Here is a 25,249-nt window from a genome sequence, read left to right on the forward strand (position 1 = left end):
ACCTTATGTCATTTTGAGGGAACGCATATTTCAACTTCGTGTCAGAGTCTCGTCAATGTATGTCCAAGGGTTTGGAGGATAGAGACATTTTAATTTTTCGAGATTATTCGAAAGTCAATTTCTGAAAAGGCAAATATCTCCCGATCTGTAGGAATCTGAGAAACAAAACTTATGTCACTTTGAGGGAACGTATATGTCAATTTCATGTCAGAATCTCGTCAATGTATGTCATAGGGTTTGGACGATAGAGACATTTTAATTTTTCGAGATTATTCGAAAGTCAATTTTTAAAAGGCAAATATCTCCCGATCTGTAGGAATCTGAGAGACAAAACTTATGTCACTTTGAGGGAACGTATATGTCAACTTCATGTCATAGTCACGTCAATGTATGTAAAAGGGTTTGGACGAAAGAGACATTTAAATTTTTCGAGATTATTCGAAAGTCAATTTTTAAAAGTTAAATATCTCTCGATCTGTAGGCATCTGAGAGACAATCCTTATGTCACTTTGAGGGAACGCATATTTCAACTTCATGTCAGAGTCTCGTCAATGTATGTCCAAGGGTTTGGAGGATAGAGACATTTTAATTTTTCGAGATTATTCGAAAGTGAATTTTTGAAAAGGCAAATATCTCCCGATCTGTATTAATCCGAGAGAGAAAACTTATGTCACTTTGAGAGAACGTAAATGTCAACTTCATGTCATAGTCACGTCAATGTATGTTGAAGGGTTTGGAGGATAGAGACATTTAAATTTTAGAGATTATTCGAAAGTCAATTTTTAAAAGGCAAATATCTCCCGATCTGTAGGAATCTGAGAGACAAAACTTATGTCACTTTGAGGGAACGTATATGTCAACTTCATGTCATAGTCACGTCAATGTATGTTGAAGGGTTTGGAGGATAGAGACATTTAATTTTTTAGAGATTATTCGAAAGTCAATTTTTAAAAGGCAAATATCTCCCGATCTATAGGAATCTGAGACACAAAACTTATGTCACTTTGAGGGAACGTATATGTCAACTTCATGTCAGAATCTTTTCAATGTATGTCCAAGGGTTTGGACGATAGAGACATTTAAATTTTTCGAGATTATTCGAAAGTCAATTTTTGAAAAGGCAAATATCTCCCGATCTGTAGGAATCTGAGTGACAAAACTAATGTCACTTTGAGGGAACGTATATGTCATCTTCATGTCAGAATCTCGTCAATGTATGTCCAAGGGTTTGGACGATAGAGACATTTTAATTTTTCGAAATTATTCGAAAGTAAATTTTTAAAAGGCAAATATCTCCCGATCTGTAGGCATCTGAGAGACAAACCTTATGTCACTTTGAGGGAACGCATATGTCAACTTCATGTCAGAGTCTCGTTAATGTATGTCGAAGGGTTTGGAGGATAGAGACAATTTAATTTTTAGAGATTATTCGAAAGTCAATTTTTGAAATGGCAAATATCTCCCGATCTGTAGGAATCTAAGAGACAAAACTAATGTCACTTTGAGGGAACGTATATGTCATCTTCATGTCAGAATCTCGTCAATGTATGTCCAAGGGTTTGGAGGATAGAGACATTTTAATTTTTCGAGATTATTCGAAAGTCAATTTTTAAAAGGCAAATATCTACTGATCTGTAGGAATCTGATAGACAAACCTTATGTCACTTTGAGGGAACGTATATGTCAACTTCATATCAGAGTCACGTCAATGTATGTTCAAGGGTTTGGAGGATAGAGACATTTTAATTTTTCGAGATTATTCGAAAGTCAATTTTTAAAAGGCAAATATCTACTGATCTGTAGGAATCTGATAGACAAACCTTATGTCACTTTGAGGGAACGTATATGTCAACTTCATATCAGAGTCACGTCAATGTATGTTCAAGGGTTTGGAGGATAGAGACATTTAAATTTTTAGAGATTATTCTAAAGTCAATTGTTTAAAGGCAAATATCTCCCGATCTGTAGGAATCTGAGAGACAAAACTTATGTCACTTTGAGGGAATATATATGTCAACTTCCTGTCAGAGTCACGTCAATGTATGTCCAAGGGTTTGGAGGATAGAGACATTTTAATTTTTCGAGATTATTCGAAAGTCAATTTTAAAAGGCAAATATCTCCCGATCTGTAGGCATCTGAGAGACAAACCTTATGTCATTTTGAGGGAACGCATATTTCAACTTCGTGTCAGAGTCTCGTCAATGTATGTCCAAGGGTTTGGAGGATAGAGACATTTTAATTTTTCGAGATTATTCGAAAGTCAATTTTTGAAAAGGCAAATATCTCCCGATCTGTATTAATCCGAGAGACAAAACTTATGTCACTTTGAGAAAACGTAAATGTCAACTTCATGTCATAGTCACGTCAATGTATGTTGAAGGGTTTGGAGGATAGAGACATTTAAAATTTTAGAGATTATTCTAAAGTCAATTTTTAAATGGCAAATATCTCCCGATCTGTAGGAATCTTTGAGACGAAACGTATGTCACTTTGAGGGAACGTATATGTCAACTTCATGTCAGAATCTTGTCAAAGTATGTCCAAGGGTTTGGACGATAGAGACATTTTAATTTTTCGAGATTATTCGAAAGTCAATTTTTAAAAGTTAAATATCTCCCGATCTGTAGGCATCTGAGAATCAAACCTTATGTCACTTTGTGGGAACGCATATGTCATCGTCATGTCAGAGTCACGTTAATGTATGTCCAAGGGTTTGCAGGATACAGACATTTTAATTTTTCACGGTTATTCGAAAGTCAATTATTCAAAGGCATATCTCTCGATATGTAGGAATCTGAGAGACAACTCATGTAACTATGAGGACATTTACATATCAACTTCATGTCAGAGTCACGACAATGTACGAAAAAGGGTTTGGAGGATAGAGATATCTTAATTTTTCGAGATTATTCGAAAGTCAATTTTTAAAAGGCAAATGTCTCCCGATCTGTAGGAATCTGAGAAACAAAACTTATGTCACTTTGAGGGAACGTATATGTCAATTTCATGTCAGAATCTCGTCAATGTATGTCATAGGGTTTGGACGATAGAGACATTTAAATTTTTCGAGATTATTCGAAAGTCAATTTTTAAAAGGCAAATATCTCCCGATCTGTAGGAATCTGAGAGACAAAACTTATGTCACTTTGAGGGAACGTATATGTCAACTTCATGTCATAGTCACGTCAATGTATGTAAAAGGGTTTGGACGAAAGAGACATTTCAATTTTTCGAGATTATTCGAAAGTCAATTTTTAAAAGTTAAATATCTCTCGATCTGTAGGCATCTGAGAGACAATCCTTATGTCACTTTGAGGGAACGCATATTTCAACTTCATGTCAGAGTCTCGTCAATGTATGTCCAAGGGTTTGGAGGATAGAGACATTTTAATTTTTCGAGATTATTCGAAAGTCAATTTTTGAAAAGGCAAATATCTCCCGATCTGTATTAATCCGAGAGACAAAACTTATGTCACTTTGAGAGAACGTAAATGTCAACTTCATGTCGTAGTCACGTCAATGTATGTTGAAGGGTTTGGAGGATAGAGACATTTAAATTTTAGAGATTATTCGAAAGTCAATTTTTAAAAGGCAAATATCTCCCGATCTGTAGGAATCTGAGAGACAAAACTTATGTCACTTTGAGGGAACGTATATGTCAACTTCATGTCATAGTCACGTCAATGTATGTTGAAGGGTTTGGAGGATAGAGACATTTAAAATTTTAGAGATTATTCGAAAGTCAATTTTTAAAAGGCAAATATCTCCCGATCTGTAGGAATCTGAGAGACAAAACTAATGTCACTTTGAGGGAACGTATATGTCATCTTCATGTCAGAATCTCGTCAATGTATGTCCAAGGGTTTGGACGATAGAGACATTTAAATTTTTCGAGATTATTCGAAAGTCAATTTTTGAAAAGGCAAATATCTCCCGATCTGTAGGAATCTGAGAGACAAAACTAATGTCACTTTGAGGGAACGTATATGTCATCTTCATGTCAGAATCTCGTCAATGTATGTCCAAGGGTTTGGACGATAGAGACATTTTAATTTTTCGAAATTATTCGAAAGTAAATTTTTAAAAGGCAAATATCTCCCGATCTGTAGGCATCTGAGAGACAAACCTTATGTCACTTTGAGGGAACGCATATGTCAACTTCATGTCAGAGTCTCGTTAATGTATGTCGATGGGTTTGGAGGATAGAGACAATTTAATTTTTGGAGATTATTTGAAAGTCAATTTTTGAAATGGCAAATATCTCCCGATCTGTAGGAATCTAAGAGACAAAACTAATGTCACTTTGAGGGAACGTATATGTCATCTTCATGTCAGAATCTCGACAATGTATGTCCAAGGGTTTGGAGGATAGAGACATTTTAATTTTTCGAGATTATTCGAAAGTCAATTTTTAAAAGGCAAATATCTACTGATCTGTAGGAATCTGATAGACAAACCTTATGTCATTTTGAGGGAACGTATATGTCAACTTCATATCAGAGTCACGTCAATGTATGTTCAAGGGTTTGGAGGATAGAGACATTTAAATTTTTAGAGATTATTCTAAAGTCAATTTTTAAAAGGCAAATATCTCCCGATCTGTAGGAATCTGAGAGATAAAACTTATGTCACTTTGAGGGAACGCATATGTCAACTTCATGTCAGAGTCCCGTCAATGTATGTCCAAAGGTTTGGAGGATAGAGACAATTGAATTTTTCGAGATTATTCGAAAGTCAATTTTTAAAGGCAAATATCTCCCGATCTGTAGGAATCTGAGAGACAAAACTAATGTCACTTTGAGGGAACGTATATGTCATCTTCATGTCAGAGTCTCGTCAATGTATGTCCAAGGGTTTGGAGGATAGAGACATTTTAATTTCTCGAGATTATTCGGAAGTCAATTATTAAAAGGCAAATATCTACTGATCTGTATTAATCTGAGAAACAAACCTTATGTCAGTTTGAGGGAACGTATATGTCAACTTCATATCAGAGTCACGTCAATGTATGTTCAAGGGTTTGGAGGATAGAGACATTTTAATTCTTCGAGATTATTCGAAAGTCAATTTTAAAAGGCAAACATCTCCCGATCTGTAGGCATCTGAGAGACAAACCTTATGTCATTTTGAGGGAACGCATATTTCAACTTCGTGTCAGAGTCTCGTCAATGTATGTCCAAGGGTTTGGAGGATAGAGACATTTTAATTTTTCGAGATTATTCAAAAGTCAATTTCTGAAAAGGCAAATATCTCCCGATCTGTAGGAATCTGAGAAACAAAACTTATGTCACTTTGAGGGAACGTATATGTCAATTTCATGTCAGAATCTCGTCAATGTATGTCATAGGGTTTGGAAGATAGAGACATTTTAATTTTTCGAGATTATTCGAAAGTCAATTTTTAAAAGGCAAATATCTCCCGATCTGTAGGAATCTGAGAGTCAAAACTTATGTCACTTTGAGGGAACGTATATGTCAACTTCATGTCATAGTCACGTCAATGTATGTCCAAGGGTTTGGACGAAAGAGACATTTAAATTTTTCGAGATTATTCAAAAGTCAATTTTTAAAAGTTAAATATCTCTCGATCTGTAGGCATCTGAGAGACAACCCTTATGTCACTTTGAGGGAACGCATATTTCAACTTCATGTCAGAGTCTCGTCAATGTATGTCCAAGGGTTTGGAGGATAGAGACATTTTAATTTTTCGAGATTATTCGAAAGTCAATTTCTGAAAAGGCAAATATCTCCCGATCTGTATTAATCCGAGAGACAAAACTTATGTCACTTTGAGAGAACGTAAATGTCAACTTCATGTCATAGTCACGTCAATGTATGTTGAAGGGTTTGGAGGATAGAGACATTTAAAATTTTAGAGATTATTCGAAAGTCAATTATTAAAAGGCAAATATCTCCCGATCTGTAGGAATCTGAGAGACAAAACTTATGTCACTTTGAGGGAACGTATATGTCAACTTCATGTCATAGTCACGTCAATGTATGTTGAAGGGTTTGGAGGATAGAGACATTTAAAATTTTAGAGATTATTCGAAAGTCAATTTTTAAAAGCCAAATATCTCCCGATCTGTAGGAATCTGAGAGATAAAACTTATGTCACTTTGAGGGAAAGTATATGTAAACTTCCTGTCAGAGTCACGTCAATGTATGTCCAAGGGTTTGGAGGATAGAGACATTTTAGATTTTCGAGATTATTCGAAAGTCAATTTTTGAAAAGGCAAATATCTCCCGATCTGTAGGAATCTGAGAGACAAAACTTATGTCACTTTGAGGGAACGTATATGTCAACTTCATGTCAGAATCTCGTCAATGTATGTCCAAGGGTTTGGACGATAGAGACATTTTAATTTTTCGAGATTAATCGAAAGTCAATTTTTAAAAGGCAAATATCTCCCGATCTGTAGGAATCTCAGAGACAAAACTTATGCCACATTGAGGGAACGTATATGTCAACTTCATGTCACAATCTCGTCAATGTATGTCCAAGAGTTTGGAGGATAGAGACATTTTAATTTTTTGAGATTATTCGAAAGTCAATTTTTAAATTTAAATATCTCCCGATCTGTAGGCATCTGAGAGACAAACCTTATGTCACTTTGAGGGAACGTATATGTCAACTTCATGTCAGAGTCTCGTCAATGTATGTCCAAGGGTTTGGAGGATAGAGACATTTAAATTCTTCAAGATTATTCGAAAGTCAATTTTAAAAGGCAAATATCTCCCGATCTGTAGGAATCTGAGAGACAAAACTTATGTCACTTTGAGGGAACGTATATGTCAACTTCATGTCATAGTCACGTCAATGTATGTCCAAGGGTTTTTAGGATAGAGACATTTGAATTTTTCGAGATTATTCGAAAGTCAATTATTAAAAGTTCAATATCTCCCGATCTGTAGGCATCTGAGAGACAAACCTTATGTCTCTTTGAGGGAACGCATATTTCAACTTCATGTCAGAGTCTCGTCAATGTATGTCAAAGGGTTTGGAGGATAGAGACATTTAAATTTTTCGAGATTATTCGTAATTCAATTTTTGAAAAGGCAAATATCTCCCGATCTGTATTAATCCGAGAGACAAAACTTATGTCACTTTGAGGGAACGTATATGTCAACTTAATGTCATAGTCACGTCAATGTATGTTGAAGGGTTTGGAGGATAGAGACATTTAAATATTAGAGATTATTCGAAAGTGAATTTTTAAAAGGCAAATATCTCCCGATCTGTAGGAATCTGAGAGACAAGTCTTATGACACTTTGAGGGAACGTATATGTCAACTTCCTGTCAGAGTCACGTCAATGTATGTCCAAGGGTTTGGACGATAGAGACATTTAAATTTTTCGAAATTATTCGAAAGTCAATTTTTAAAAGGAAAATATCTCCCGATCTGTAGGCATGTGAGAGACAAACCTTATGTCACTTTGAGGGAACGCATATGTCAACTTCATGTCAGAGTCTCGTCAATGTATGTCCAAGGGTTTGGAAGATAGAGACATTTTAATTTTTAGAGATTATTCGAAAGTCAATTTTTAAAAGGCAAATATCTCCCGATCTGTATTCATCTGAGAGACAAAACTTATGTCACTTTGAGGGAACGTATATGTCAACTTCATGCCATAGTCACGTCAATGTATGTCTAAGGGTTTGGAGGATAGAGAAATTTAAATTTTTAGAGATTATTCGAAAGTCAATTCTTAAAAGGCAAATATCTCCCGATCTGTAGGCATCTGAGAGACAAACCTTATGTCATTTTGAGGGAACGCATATTTCAACTTCGTGTCAAGGTCTCGTCAATGTATGTCCAAGGGTTTGGAGGATAGAGACATTTTAATTTTTCGAGATTATTCGAAAGTCAATTTTTGAAAAGGCAAATATCTCCCGATCTGTAGGAATCTGAGAAACAAAACTTATGTCACTTTGAGGGAACGTATATGTCAATTTCATGTCAGAATCTCGTCAATGTATATCATAGGGTTTGGACGATAGAGACATTTTAATTTTTCGACATTATTCGAAAGTCAATTTTTAAAAGGCAAATATCTCCCGATCTGTAGGAATCTGAGAGACAAAACTTATGTCACTTTGAGGGAACGCATATGTCAACTTCCTGTCAGAGTCACGTCACTGTATGTCCAAGGGTTTGGACGATAGAGACATTTAAATTTTTAGAGTTTATTCGAAAGTCAATTTTTGAAAAGGCCAATATCTCCCGATCTGTAGGAATCTGAGAGACAAAACTAATGTCACTTTGAGGGAACGTATATGTCATCTTCATGTCAGAATCTCGTCAATGTATGTCCAAGGGTTTGGACGATAGAGACATTTTAATTTTTCGAGATTATTCGAAAGTCAATTTTTAAAAGGCAAATATCTCCCGATCTGTAGGCATCTGAGAGACAAACCTTATGTCACTTTGAGGGAACGCATATGTCAACTTCATGTCAGAGTCTCGTTAATGTATGTCCAAGGGTTTCGAGGATAGAGACATTTAAATTTTTAGAGATTATTCGAAAGTCAATTTTTGAAAAGGCAAATATCTCCCGATCTGTAGGAATCTGAGAGACAAAACTCTTGTCACTTTGAGGGAACGTATATGTCATCTTCATGTCAGAGTCTCGTCAATGTATGTCCAAGGGTTTGGAGGATAGAGACATTTTAATTTCTCGAGATTATTCGGAAGTCAATTTTTAAAAGGCAAATATCTACTGATCTGTATTAATCTGAGAAACAAACCTTATGTCACTTTGAGGGAACGTATATGTCAACTTCATATCAGAGTCACGTCAATGTATGTTCAAGGGTTTGGAGGATAGAGACATTTTAATTCTTCGAGATTATTCGAAAGTCAATTTTAAAAGGCAAATATCTCCCGATCTGTAGGCATCTGATAGACAAACCTTATGTCATTTTGAGGGAACGCATATTTCAACTTCGTGTCAGAGTCTCGTCAATGTATGTCCAAGGGTTTGGAGGATAGAGACATTTTAATTTTTCGAGATTATTCGAAAGTCAATTTCTGAAAAGGCAAATATCTCCCGATCTGTAGGAATCTGAGAAACAAAACTTTTGTCACTTTGAGGGAACGTATATGTCAATTTCATGTCAGAATCTCGTCAATGTATGTGATAGTGTTTGGACGATAGAGACATTTTAATTTTTCGAGATTATTCGAAAGTCAATTTTTAAAAGGCAAATATCTCCCGATCTGTAGGAATCTGAGATACAAAACTTATGTCACTTTGAGGGAACGTATACGTCAACTTCATGTCATAGTCACGTCAATGTATGTCCAAGGGTTTGGACGAAAGAGACATTTTAATTTTTCGAGATTATTCGAAAGTCAATCTTTAAAAGTTAAATATCTCCCGATCTGTAGGCATCTGAGAGACAATCCTTATGTCACTTTGAGGGAACGCATATTTCAACTTCATGTCAGAGTCTCGTCAATGTATGTCCAAGGGTTTGTAGGATAGAGACATTTTAATTTTTCGAGATTATTCGAAAGTCAATTTTTGAAAAGGCAAATATCTACCGATCTGTATTAATCCGAGAGACAAAACTTATGTCACTTTGAGGGAACGTATATGTCAACTTAATGTCATAGTCACGTCAATGTATGTTGAAGGGTTTGGAGGATAGAGACATTTAAATTTTAGAGATTATTCGAAAGTCAATTTTGAAAAGGCAAATATATCCCGATCTGTAGGAATCTGAGAACCAAAACTTATGTCACTTTGAGGGAACGCATATTTCAACTTCATGTCAGAGTCTCGTCAATGTATGTCCAAGGGTTTGGAGGATAGAGACATTTAAATTTTTAGAGATTATTCGAAAGTCAATTTTTAAAAGGCAAATATCTCCCGATCTGGAGGCATCTGAGAGACAAAACTTATGTCACTTTGAGGGAACGCATATTTCAACTTCATGTCAGAGTCTCGTCAATGTATGTCGAAGGGATTGGAGGATAGAGACATTTAAATTTTTAGAGATTATTCGAAAGTCATTTTTTAAAAGGCAAATATCTCCAGATCTGTAGGAATCTGAGAACCAAAACTTATGTCACTTTGAGGGAACGTATATGTAAACTTCCTGTCAAAGTCACGTCAATGTATGTCCAAGGGTTTGGAGGATAGAGACATTTAAATTTTTCGAGATTATTCGAAAGCAAATTTTTAAAAAGGCAAATATCTCCCGATGTGGAGGCATCTGTGAGACAAAACTTATGTCACTTTGAGGGAACGTATATGTCAACTTCATGTCAGAATCTCGTCAATGTATGTCAAAGGGTTTGGACGATAGAGACATTTTAATTTTTCGAGATTATTCGAAAGTCAATTTTTGAAAAGGCAAATATCTCCCGATCTGTAGGAATCTGAGAGACAAAACTTATGTCACTTTGAGGGAACGCATATGTCATCGTCATGTCAGAGTCACGTCAATGTATGTCAAAGGGTTTGCAGGATACAGACATTTTAATTTTTCAGGGTTATTCGAAAGTCAATTATTCAAAGGCATATATCTCTCGATATGTATGAATCTGAGAGACAACTCATGTACCTATGAGTACATTTACATATCAACTTCATGTCAGAGTCACGACAATGTACGAAAAAGGGTTTGGAGGATAGAGATATCTTAATTTTTCGAGATTATTCGAAAGTCAATTTTTAAAAGGCAAATATCTCCCGATCTGTAGGAATCTGAGAGTCAAAACTTATGTCACTTTGAGGGAACGTATATGTAAACTTCCTGTCAGAGTCACGTCAATGTATGTCCAAGGGTTTGGAGGATAGAGACATTTTAATTTTTCGAGATTATTCGAAAGTCAAGTTTTAAAAGGCAAATATCTCCCGATCTTTAGGAATCTGAGAGACAAAACTTATGTCACTTTGAGGGAACGTATATGTCAACTTCATGTCAGAGTCACGTCAATGTATGTCCAAGGGTTTGGAGGATAGAGACATTTTAATTTTTCGAGATTATTCGAAAGTCAAGTTTTAAAAGGCAAATATGTCCCGATCTGTAGGCATCTGAGAGACAAACCTTATGTCACTTTGAGGGAACGCATATGTCAACTTCATGTCAGAGTCTCGTCAATGTATGTCCAAAGGTTTGGAGGATAGGGACATTTGAATTTTTCGAGATTATTCGAAAGTCAATTTTTAAAAGGCAAATATCTCCCGATCTGTATTCATCTGAGAGACAAAACTTATGTCACTTTGAGGGAATATATATGTCAACTTCATGTCAGAATCTTTTCAATGTATGTCCAAGGGTTTGGACGATAGAGACATTTTAATTTTTCGAGATTATTCGAAAGTCAAGTTTTAAAAGGCAAATATCTCCCGATCTGTAGCCATCTGAGAGACAAAACTTATGTCACTTTGATGGAACGTATATGTCAACTTCATGTCAGAATCTTTTCAATGTATCCAAGGGTTTGGACGATGGAGACATTTTAATTTTTCGAAATTATTCGAAAGTCAATTCTTAAAAGGCAAATATCTCCCGATCTGTAGGCATCTGAGAGACAAACCTTTTGTCACTTTGAGGGAATGCATATGTCAACTTCATGTCAGAGTCTCGTCAATGTATGTCCAAGGGTTTGGAGGATAGAGACATTTAAATTTTTCGAAATTATTCGAAAGTCAATTTTTAAAAGGCAAATATCTCCCGATCTGTAGGAATCTGAGAGACAAAACTTATGTCACTTTGAGGGAACGTATGTGTAAACTTCCTGTCAAAGTCACATCAATGTATGTCAAAGGGTTTGGAGGATAGAGACATTTTAATTTTTCGAGATTATTCGAAAGTCAATTTTTCAAAAGGCAAATATCTCCCGATCTGTAGGAATCTGAGAGACGGAACTTATGTCACTTTGAGGGAACGTATATGTCAATTTCATGTCAGAATCTCGTCAATGTATGTCCAAGGGTTTGGACGATAGAGACATTTTAATTTTTCGAGATTATTCGAAAGTCAATTTTTAAAAGTTAAATATCTCCCGATCTGTAGGCATCTGAGAGACAAACCTTATGTCACTTTGAGGGAACGTATATGTCAATTTCATGTCAGAGTCTCGTCAATGTATGTCCAAGGGTTTAGAGGATACAGACATTTAAATTTTTAGAGATTATTCGAAAGTCAATTTTTTAAAGGCAAATATCTCCCGATCTGTATTAATCTGAGAGACAAAACTTATGTCACTCTGAGGGAACGTATATATCAAATTCATGTCATAGTCACGTCAATGTATGTCGAAGGGTTTGGACGATAGAAACATTTCAATTTTTCGAGATTATTCGAAAGTCAATTATTAAAAGTTAAATATCTCCGGATCTGTAGGCATCTGAGAGACAAACCTTATGTCACTTTGATTGAACGCATATTTCAACTTCATGTCAGAGTCTCGTCAATGTATGTCCAAGGGTTTGGAGGATAGAGACATTTTAATTTTTCGAGATTATTCGAAAGTCAATTTTTAAAAGTTAAATATCTCCCGATCTGTAGGCATGTGAGAGACAAACCTTATGTCACTTTGAGGGAAAGCATATGTCAACGTCATGTCAGAGTCTCGTCAATGTATGTCCAAGGGTTTGGAGGATAGAGACATTTTAATTTTTAGAGATTATTCGAAAGTCAATTATTAAAAGGCAAATATCTCCCGATCTGTATTCATCTGAGAGACAAACCTAATGTCACTTTGAGGGAACGCATATTTCAACTTCATGTCAGAGTCTCGTCAATGTATGTCCAAGGGTTTGGAGGATAGAGACATTTTAATTTTTCGAGATTATTCGAAAGTCAATTTTTGAAAAGGCAAATATCTCCCGATCTGTATTAATCCGAGAGACAAAACTTATGTCACTTTGAGGGAACGTATATGTCAACTTCCTGTCAGAGTCACGTCAATGTATGTCCCAGGGTTTGGACGATAGAGACATTTTAATTATTAGAGATTATTCGAAAGTCAATTTTTAAAAGGCAAATATCTCCCGATCTGTAGGAATCTGAGAGACAAACCTTATGTCACTTTGAGGGAACGCATATGTCAACTTCATGTCATAGTCTCGTCAATGTATGTCCAAAGGTTTGGAGGATAGAGACATTTGAATTTTTCGAGATTATTTGAAAGTCAATTTTTAAAAGGCAAATATCTCCCGATCTGTAGGAATCTGAGAGACAAAACTTATGTCACTTTGAGGGAACGTATATGTCAACTTCATGTCAGAATCTTTTCAATGTATGTCAAAGGGTTTGGACGATAGAGACATTTTAATTTTTCGAGATTATTCGAAAGTCAAGTTTTAAAAGGCAAATATCTCCCGATGTGTAGGCATCTGAGAGACAAAACTTATGTCACTTTGATGGAACATATATGTCAACTTCATGTCAGAATCTTGTCAAGGTATGTCCAAGGGTTTGGACGATAGAGACATTTTAATTTTTCGAAATTATTCGAAAGTCAATTTTTAATAGGCAAATATCTCCCGATCTGTATGCATCTGAGAGACAAACCTTATGTCACTTTGAGGGAATCCATATGTCAACTTCATGTCAGAGTCTCGTCAATGTATGTCCAAGGGTTTGGAGGATAGAGACATTTTAATTTTTCGAGATTATTCGAAAGTCAATTTTTAAAAGGCAAATATCTTCCGATCTGTAGGAATCTGAGAGACAAAACTTATGTCACTTTGAGGGAACATATATGTAAACTTCCTGTCAAAGTCACACCAATGTATGTCAAAGGGTTTGGAGGATAGAGACATTTTAATTTTTCGAGATTATTCGAAAGTCAATTTTTCAAAAGGCAAATATCTCCCGATCTGCAGGAATCTGAGAGACGAAACTTATGTCACTTTGAGGGAACGTATATGTCAACTCATGTCAGAATCTCGTCAATGTATGTCTAAGGGTTTGGACGATAGAGACATTTTAATTTTTCGAGATTATTCGAAAGTCAATTTTTAAAAGTTATATATCTCCCGATCTGTAGGCATCTGAGAGACAAACCATATGTAAATTTGAGGGAACGTATATGTCATCTTCATGTCAGAATCTCGTCAATGTATGTCCAAGGGTTTGGACGATAGAGACATTTCAATTTTTCGAAATTATTCGAAAGTCAATTTTTAAAAGGCAAATATCTCCCGATCTGTAGGCATCTGAGAGACAAACCTTATGTCACTTTGAGGGAACGCATATGTCAACTTCATGTCAGAGTCTCGTTAATGTATGTCCAAGGGTTTGGAGGATAGAGACATTTAAATTTTTAGAGATTATTCGAAAGTCATTTTTTGAAAAGGCAAATATCTCCCGATCTGTATTAATCTGAGAGACAAAACTTATGTCACTTTGAGGGAACGTATATGTCAACTTCATGCCATAGTCACGTCAATGCATGTCGAAGGGTTTGGAGGATAGAGACATTTAAATTTTTAGAGATTATTCGAAATTCAATTTTTAAAAGGCAAATATCTCCCGATCTGGTGGCATCTGAGAGACGAAACTTATGTCACTTTGTGGGAACGTATATGTCAACTTCATGTCAGAATCTCGTTAATGTATGTCCAAGGGTTTGGACGATAGAGACATTTTAATTTTTCGAGATTATTCGAAAGTCAATTTTTAAAAGGCAAATATCTCCAGATCTGTAGGAATCTGAGAACCAAAACTTATGTCACTTTGAGGGAACGTATATGTCAACTTCATGTCAGAGTCTCGTCAATGTATGTCCAAGGGTTTGGACGATAGAAACATTTAAATTTTTCGTGATTATTCGAAACTCAATTTTTAAAAGTTAAATATCTCCCGATCTGGAGGCATCTGAGAGACGAAACTTATGTCACTTTGTGGGAACGTATATGTCAACTTCATGTCATAGTCACGTCAATGTATGTCCAAGGGTTTGGACGATAGAAACATTTAAATTTTTCGAGATTATTCGAAACTCAATTTTTAAAAGTTAAATATCTCCCGATCTGTAGGCATCTGAGAGACAAACCTTATGTCGCTTTGAGGGAACGTATATGTCAACTTCATGTCAGAGTCTCGTCAATGTATGTCCAAGGGTTTGGAGGATAGAGACATTTTAATTTTTCGAGATTTTTCGAAAGTCAATTTTTGAAAAGGCAAATATCTCCAGATCTGTATTAATCCGAGAGACAAAACTTATGTCACTTTGAGGGAACGTATATGTCAACTTCATGTCACAGTCACGTCAATGTATGTCCAAGGGTTTGGACGATAGAGACATTTTAATTTTTCGAGATTATTCGAAAGTCAATTTTTAAAAGGCAAATATCTCCCGATCTGTAGGCACGTGAGAGACAAACCTTATGTCACTTTGAGGGAACGCATATGTCAATTTCATGTCAGAATCTGGTCAATGTATGTCCAAGGGTTTGGACGATAGAGACATTTAAATTTTTCGAGATTATTCGAAAGTCAATTTTTAAAAGGCAAATATCTCCCGATCTGTAGGAATCTGTGAGACAAACCTTATGTCACTTTGAGGGAACGCATATGTCAACTTCATGTCAGAGTCTCGTCAATGTATGTACAAAGGTTTGGAGGATAGAGACATTTTAATTTTTCGAGATTATTCGAAAGTCAATTTTTAAAAGGCAAATATCTCCCGATCTGTAGGCACGTGAGAGACAAACCTTATGTCACTTTGAGGGAACGCATATGTCAATTTCATGTCAGAATCTGGTCAATGTATGTCCAAGGGTTTGGACGATAGAGACATTTAAATTTTTCGAGATTATTCGAAAGTCAATTTTTAAAAGGCAAATATCTCCCGATCTGTAGGAATCTGAGAGACAAAACTTATGTCACTTTGAGGGAACGTATATGTCAACTTCATGTCAGAATATTTTCAATGTATGTCCAAGGGTTTGGACGATAGAGACATTTTAATTTTTCGAGATTATTCGAAAGTCAATTTTTGAAAAGCCAAATATCTCCCGTTCTGTAGGAATCTGAGATACAAAACTTATGTCACTTTGAGGGAACGTATATGTCAACTTCATGTCAGAATCATTTCAATGTATGTCAAAGGGTTTGGAGGATAGAGACATTTAAATTTTTAGAGATTATTCGAAAGTCAATTTTTAAAAGGCAAATATCTCCCGATCTGGAGGCATCTGAGAGACAAAACTTATGTCACTTTGAGGGAACGCATATTTCAACTTCATGTCAGAGTCTCGTCAATGTATGTCCAAGGGTTTGGAGGATAGAGACATTTAAATTTTTAGAGATTATTCGAAAGTCAATTTTTAAAAGGCAAATATCTCCCGATCTGGAGGCATCTGAGAGACAAAACTTATGTCACTTTGAGGGAACGCATATTTCAACTTCATGTCAGAGTCTCGTCAATGTATGTCGAAGGGATTGGAGGATAGAGACATTTAAATTTTTAGAGATTATTCGAAAGTCATTTTTTAAAAGGCAAATATCTCCCGATCTGTAGGAATCTGAGAACCAAAACTTATGTCACTTTGAGGGAACGTATATGTAAACTTCCTGTCAAAGTCACGTCAATGTATGTCCAAGGGTTTGGAGGATAGAGACATTTTAATTTTTCGAGATTATTCGAAAGCAAATTTTTAAAAAGGCAAATATCTCCCGATGTGGAGGCATCTGTGAGACAAAACTTATGTCACTTTGAGGGAACGTATATGTCAACTTCATGTCAGAATCTCGTCAATGTATGTCAAAGGGTTTGGACGATAGAGACATTTTAATTTTTCGAGATTATTCGAAAGTCAATTTTTGAAAAGGCAAATATCTCCCGATCTGTAGGAATCTGAGAGACAAAACTTATGTCACTTTGAGGGAACGCATATGTCATCGTCATGTCAGAGTCACGTCAATGTATGTCAAAGGGTTTGCAGGATACAGACATTTTAATTTTTCAGGGTTATTCGAAAGTCAATTATTCAAAGGCATATATCTCTCGATATGTATGAATCTGAGAGACAACTCATGTACCTATGAGTACATTTACATATCAACTTCATGTCAGAGTCACGACAATGTACGAAAAAGGGTTTGGAGGATAGAGATATCTTAATTTTTCGAGATTATTCGAAAGTCAATTTTTAAAAGGCAAATATCTCCCGATCTGTAGGAATCTGAGAGTCAAAACTTATGTCACTTTGAGGGAACGTATATGTAAACTTCCTGTCAGAGTCACGTCAATGTATGTCCAAGGGTTTGGAGGATAGAGACATTTTAATTTTTCGAGATTATTCGAAAGTCAAGTTTTAAAAGGCAAATATCTCCCGATCTTTAGGAATCTGAGAGACAAAACTTATGTCACTTTGAGGGAACGTATATGTCAACTTCATGTCAGAGTCACGTCAATGTATGTCCAAGGGTTTGGAGGATAGAGACATTTTAATTTTTCGAGATTATTCGAAAGTCAAGTTTTAAAAGGCAAATATGTCCCGATCTGTAGGCATCTGAGAGACAAACCTTATGTCACTTTGAGGGAACGCATATGTCAACTTCATGTCAGAGTCTCGTCAATGTATGTCCAAAGGTTTGGAGGATAGGGACATTTGAATTTTTCGAGATTATTCGAAAGTCAATTTTTAAAAGGCAAATATCTCCCGATCTGTATTCATCTGAGAGACAAAACTTATGTCACTTTGAGGGAATATATATGTCAACTTCATGTCAGAATCTTTTCAATGTATGTCCAAGGGTTTGGACGATAGAGACATTTTAATTTTTCGAGATTATTCGAAAGTCAAGTTTTAAAAGGCAAATATCTCCCGATCTGTAGCCATCTGAGAGACAAAACTTATGTCACTTTGATGGAACGTATATGTCAACTTCATGTCAGAATCTTTTCAATGTACCCAAGGGTTTGGACGATGGAGACATTTTAATTTTTCGAAATTATTCGAAAGTCAATTCTTAAAAGGCAAATATCTCCCGATCTGTAGGAATCTGAGAGACAAAACTTATGTCACTTTGAGGGAACGTATGTGTAAACTTCCTGTCAAAGTCACATCAATGTATGTCAAAGGGTTTGGAGGATAGAGACATTTTAATTTTTCGAGATTATTCGAAAGTCAATTTTTCAAAAGGCAAATATCTCCCGATCTGTAGGAATCTGAGAGACGGAACTTATGTCACTTTGAGGGAACGTATATGTCAATTTCATGTCAGAATCTCGTCAATGTATGTCCAAGGGTTTGGACGATAGAGACATTTTAATTTTTCGAGATTATTCGAAAGTCAATTTATAAAAGTTAAATATCTCCCGATCTGTAGGCATCTGAGAGACAAACCTTATGTCACTTTGAGGGAACGTATATGTCAATTTCATGTCAGAGTCTCGTCAATGTATGTCCAAGGGTTTAGAGGATACAGACATTTAAATTTTTAGAGATTATTCGAAAGTCAATTTTTTAAAGGCAAATATCTCCCGATCTGTATTAATCTGAGAGACAAAACTTATGTCACTTTGAGGGAACGTATATATCAAATTCATGTCATAGTCACGTCAATGTATGTCGAAGGGTTTGGACGATAGAAACATTTCAATTTTTCGAGATTATTCGAAAGTCAATTATTAAAAGTTAAATATCTCCGGATCTGTAGGCATCTGAGAGACAAACCTTATGTCACTTTGAGGGAACGCATATTTCAACTTCATGTCAGAGTCTCGTCAATGTATGTCCAAGGGTTTGGAGGATAGAGACATTTTAATTTTTCGAGATTATTCGAAAGTCAATTTTTAAAAGTTAAATATCTCCCGATCTGTAGGCATGTGAGAGACAAACCTTATGTCACTTTGAGGGAACGCATATGTCAACGTCATGTCAGAGTCTCGTCAATGTATGTCCAAGGGTTTGGAGGATAGAGACATTTTAATTTTTAGAGATTATTCGAAAGTCAATTATTAAAAGGCAAATATCTCCCGATCTGTATTCATCTGAGAGACAAACCTAATGTCACTTTGAGGGAACGCATATTTCAACTTCATGTCAGAGTCTCGTCAATGTATGTCCAAGGGTTTGGAGGATAGAGACATTTTAATTTTTCGAGATTATTCGAAAGTCAATTTTTGAAAAGGCAAATATCTCCCGATCTGTATTAATCCGAGAGACAAAACTTATGTCACTTTGAGGGAACGTATATGTCAACTTCCTGTCAGAGTCACGTCAATGTATGTCCCAGGGTTTGGACGATAGAGACATTTTAATTTTTAGAGATTATTCGAAAGTCAATTTTTAAAAGGCAAATATCTCCCGATCTGTAGGAATCTGAGAGACAAACCTTATGTCACTTTGAGGGAACGCATATGTCAACTTCATGTCATAGTCTCGTCAATGTATGTCCAAAGGTTTGGAGGATAGAGACATTTGAATTTTTCGAGATTATTTGAAAGTCAATTTTTAAAAGGCAAATATCTCCCGATCTGTAGGAATCTGAGAGACAAAACTTATGTCACTTTGAGGGAACGTATATGTCAACTTCATGTCAGAATCTTTTCAATGTATGTCCAAGGGTTTGGACGATAGAGACATTTTAATTTTTCGAGATTATTCGAAAGTCAAGTTTTAAAAGGCAAATATCTCCCGATCTGTAGGCATCTGAGAGACAAAACTTATGTCACTTTGATGGAACATATATGTCAACTTCATGTCAGAATCTTGTCAAGGTATGTCCAAGGGTTTGGACGATAGAGACATTTTAATTTTTCGAAATTATTCGAAAGTCAATTTTTAATAGGCAAATATCTCCCGATCTGTATGCATCTGAGAGACAAACCTTATGTCACTTTGAGGGAATCCATATGTCAACTTCATGTCAGAGTCTCGTCAATGTATGTCCAAGGGTTTGGAGGATAGAGACATTTTAATTTTTCGAGATTATTCGAAAGTCAATTTTTAAAAGGCAAATATCTCCCGATCTGTAGGAATCTGAGAGACAAAACTTATGTCACTTTGAGGGAACATATATGTAAACTTCCTGTCAAAGTCACACCAATGTATGTCAAAGGGTTTGGAGGATAGAGACATTTTAATTTTTCGAGATTATTCGAAAGTCAATTTTTCAAAAGGCAAATATCTCCCGATCTGTAGGAATCTGAGAGACGAATCTTATGTCACTTTGAGGGAACGTATATGTCAACTCATGTCAGAATCTCGTCAATGTATGTCTAAGGGTTTGGACGATAGAGACATTTTAATTTTTCGAGATTATTCGAAAGTCAATTTTTAAAAGTTATATATCTCCCGATCTGTAGGCATCTGAGAGACAAACCATATGTAAATTTGAGGGAACGTATATGTCATCTTCATGTCAGAATCTCGTCAATGTATGTCCAAGGGTTTGGACGATAGAGACATTTCAATTTTTCGAAATTATTCGAAAGTCAATTTTTAAAAGGCAAATATCTCCCGATCTGTAGGCATCTGAGAGACAAACCTTATGTCACTTTGAGGGAACGCATATGTCAACTTCATGTCAGAGTCTCGTTAATGTATGTCCAAGGGTTTGGAGGATAGAGACATTTAAATTTTTAGAGATTATTCGAAAGTCATTTTTTGAAAAGGCAAATATCTCCCGATCTGTATTAATCTGAGAGACAAAACTTATGTCACTTTGAGGGAACGTATATGTCAACTTCATGCCATAGTCACGTCAATGTATGTCGAAGGGTTTGGAGGATAGAGACATTTAAATTTTTAGAGATTATTCGAAAGTCAATTTTTAAAAGGCAAATATCTCCCGATCTGGTGGCATCTGAGAGACGAAACTTATGTCACTTTGTGGGAACGTATATGTCAACTTCATGTCAGAATCTCGTTAATGTATGTCCAAGGGTTTGGACGATAGAGACATTTTAATTTTTCGAGATTATTCGAAAGTCAATTTTTAAAAGGCAAATATCTCCAGATCTGTAGGAATCTGAGAACCAAAACTTATGTCACTTTGAGGGAACGTATATGTCAACTTCATGTCAGAGTCTCGTCAATGTATGTCCAAGGGTTTGGACGATAGAAACATTTAAATTTTTCGTGATTATTCGAAACTCAATTTTTAAAAGTTAAATATCTCCCGATCTGGAGGCATCTGAGAGACGAAACTTATGTCACTTTGTGGGAACGTATATGTCAACTTCATGTCATAGTCACGTCAATGTATGTCCAAGGGTTTGGACGATAGAAACATTTAAATTTTTCGAGATTATTCGAAACTCAATTTTTAAAAGTTAAATATCTCCCGATCTGTAGGCATCTGAGAGACAAACCTTATGTCACTTTGAGGGAACGTATATGTCAACTTCATGTCAGAGTCTCGTCAATGTATGTCCAAGGGTTTGGAGGATAGAGACATTTTAATTTTTCGAGATTTTTCGAAAGTCAATTTTTGAAAAGGCAAATATCTCCAGATCTGTATTAATCCGAGAGACAAAACTTATGTCACTTTGAGGGAACGTATATGTCAACTTCATGTCACAGTCACGTCAATGTATGTCCAAGGGTTTGGACGATAGAGACATTTTAATTTTTCGAGATTATTCGAAAGTCAATTTTTAAAAGGCAAATATCTCCCGATCTGTAGGCACGTGAGAGACAAACCTTATGTCACTTTGAGGGAACGCATATGTCAATTTCATGTCAGAATCTGGTCAATGTATGTCCAAGGGTTTGGACGATAGAGACATTTAAATTTTTCGAGATTATTCGAAAGTCAATTTTTAAAAGGCAAATATCTCCCGATCTGTAGGAATCTGTGAGACAAACCTTATGTCACTTTGAGGGAACGCATATGTCAACTTCATGTCAGAGTCTCGTCAATGTATGTACAAAGGTTTGGAGGATAGAGACATTTTAATTTTTCGAGATTATTCGAAAGTCAATTTTTAAAAGGCAAATATCTCCCGATCTGTAGGCACGTGAGAGACAAACCTTATGTCACTTTGAGGGAACGCATATGTCAATTTCATGTCAGAATCTGGTCAATGTATGTCCAAGGGTTTGGACGATAGAGACATTTAAATTTTTCGAGATTATTCGAAAGTCAATTTTTAAAAGGCAAATATCTCCCGATCTGTAGGAATCTGAGAGACAAAACTTATGTCACTTTGAGGGAACGTATATGTCAACTTCATGTCAGAATCGTTTCAATGTATGTCCAAGGGTTTGGACGATAGAGACATTTTAATTTTTCGAGATTATTCGAAAGTCAATTTTTGAAAAGCCAAATATCTCCCGTTCTGTAGGAATCTGAGATACAAAACTTATGTCACTTTGAGGGAACGTATATGTCAACTTCATGTCAGAATCATTTCAATGTATGTCCAAGGGTTTGGACGATAGAGACATTTTAATTTTTCTAGATTATTCGAAAGTCAAGTTTTAAAAGGCAAATATCTCCCGATCTGTAGGCATCTGAGAGACAAAACTTATGTAACTTTGATGGAACATATATGTCAACTTCATGTCAGAATCTTGTCAAGGTATGTCCAAGGGTTTGGACGATAGAGACATTTTAATTTTTCGAAATTATTCTAAAGTCAATTTTTAAAAGGCAAATATCTCCCGATCTGTAGGCATCTAAGAGACAAACCTTATTTCACTTTGAGGGAATGCATATGTCAACTTCATGTCAGAGTCTCGTCAATGTATGTCCAAGGGTTTGGAGGATAGAGACATTTTAATTTTTCGAGATTATTCGAAAGTCAATTTTTAAAAGGCAAATATCTCCCGATCTGTAGGAATCTGAGAGACAAAACTTATGTCACTTTGAGGGAAAGTATATGTAAACTTCCTGTCAAAGTCACATCAATGTATGTCAAAGGGTTTGGAGGATAGAGACATTTGAATTTTTCGGGATTATTCGAAAGTCAATTTTTCAAAAGGCAAATATCTCCCGATCTGTAGGAATCTGAGAGACGAAACTTATGTCACTTTGAGGGAACGTATATGTCAACTTCATGTCTGTATCTCGTCAATGTATGTCCAAGGGTTTGGACGATAGAGACATTTTAATTTTCCGAGATTATTCGAAAGTCAATTTTTAAAAGGCAAATATCTCCCGATCTGTAGGCATCTGAGAGACAAACCTATGTCACTTTGAGGGAACGCATATGTCAACTTCATGTCAGAATCTCGTTAATGTATGTCCAAGGGTTTGGAGGATAGAGACATTTAAATTTTTAGAGAATATTCGAAATTCAATTATTGAAAAGGCTAATATCTCCCGATCTGTATTAATCTGAGAGACAAACCTTATGTCACTTTGAGGGAATATATATGTCAAATTCATGTCAGAATCTTTTCAATGTATGTCGAAGGGTTTGGAGGATAGAGACATTTAAATTTTTAGAGATTATTCGAAAGTCAATTTTTAAAAGGCAAATATCTCCCGATCTGTAGGCATCTGAGAGACAAAACTTATGTCACTTTGAGGGAACGTATATGTAAACTTCATGTCAGAATCTCGTCAATGTATGTCCAAGGGTTTGGACGATAGAGACATTTTAATTTTTCGAGATTATTCGAAAGTCAATTTTTAAAAGGCAAATATCTCCAGATCTGTAGGAATCTGAGAACCAAAACTTATGTCACTTTGAGGGAAGGTATATGTCAACTTCATGTCAGAGTCTCGTCAATGTATGTCCAAGGGTTTGGAGGATAGAGACATTTTAATTTTTCGAGATTATTCGAAAGTCAATTTTTGAAAAGGCAAATATCTCCCGATCTGTAGGAATCTGAGAGACGAAACTTATGTCACTTTGAGGGAACGTATATGTCAACTCATGTCAGAATCTCGTCAATGTATGTCTAAGGGTTTGGACGATAGAGACATTTTAATTTTTCGAGATTATTCGAAAGTCAATTTTTAAAAGTTATATATCTCCCGATCTGTAGGCATCTGAGAGACAAACCATATGTAAATTTGAGGGAACGTATATGTCATCTTCATGTCAGAATCTCGTCAATGTATGTCCAAGGGTTTGGACGATAGAGACATTTTAATTTTTCGAGATTATTCGAAAGTCAATTTTTAAAAGGCAAATATCTCCCGATCTGTAGGCATCTGAGAGACAAACCTTATGTCACTTTGAGGGAACGTATATGTCATCTTCATGTCAGAATCTCGTCAATGTATGTCCAAGGGTTTGGACGATAGAGACATTTAAATTTTTAGAGATTATTCGAAAGTCATTTTTTGAAAAGGCAAATATCTCCCGATCTGTATTAATCTGAGAGACAAAACTTATGTCACTTTGAGGGAACGTATATGTCAACTTCATGCCATAGTCACGTCAATGTATGTCGAAGGGTTTGGAGGATAGAGACATTTAAATTTTTAGAGATTATTCGAAAGTCAATTTTTAAAAGGCAAATATCTCCCGATCTGGTGGCATCTGAGAGACGAAACTTATGTCACTTTGTGGGAACGTATATGTCAACTTCATGTCAGAATCTCGTTAATGTATGTCCAAGGGTTTGGACGATAGAGACATTTTAATTTTTCGAGATTATTCGAAAGTCAATTTTTAAAAGGCAAATATCTCCAGATCTGTAGGAATCTGAGAACCAAAACTTATGTCACTTTGAGGGAACGTATATGTCAACTTCATGTCAGAGTCTCGTCAATGTATGTCCAAGGGTTTGGAGGATAGAGACATTTAAATTTTTCGAGATTTTTCGAAAGTCAATTTTTGAAAAGGCAAATATCTCCAGATCTGTATTAATCCGAGAGACAAAACTTATGTCACTTTGAGGGAACGTATATGTCAACTTCATGTCACAGTCACGTCAATGTATGTCCAAGGGTTTGGACGATAGAGACATTTTAATTTTTCGAGATTATTCGAAAGTCAATTTTTAAAAGGCACATATCTCCCAATCTGTAGGCACGTGAGAGACAAACCTTATGTCACTTTGAGGGAACGCATATGTCAATTTCATGTCAGAATCTGGTCAATGTATGTCCAAGGGTTTGGACGATAGAGACATTTAAATTTTTCGAGATTATTCGAAAGTCAATTTTTAAAAGGCAAATATCTCCCGATCTGTAGGAATCTGTGAGACAAACCTTATGTCACTTTGATTGAACGCATATGTCAACTTCATGTCAGAGTCTCGTCAATGTATGTACAAAGGTTTGGAGGATAGAGACATTTTAATTTTTCGAGATTATTCGAAAGTCAATTTTTAAAAGGCAAATATCTCCCGATCTGTAGGCACGTG

The sequence above is a fragment of the Zootermopsis nevadensis genome, unplaced genomic scaffold (genome assembly GCF_977971745.1).
Source record: "Zootermopsis nevadensis isolate Lab colony 2312 unplaced genomic scaffold, Znev_1.0 Znev_ptg000037l, whole genome shotgun sequence".
Lineage (NCBI taxonomy): Eukaryota > Metazoa > Arthropoda > Insecta > Blattodea > Termopsidae > Zootermopsis > Zootermopsis nevadensis.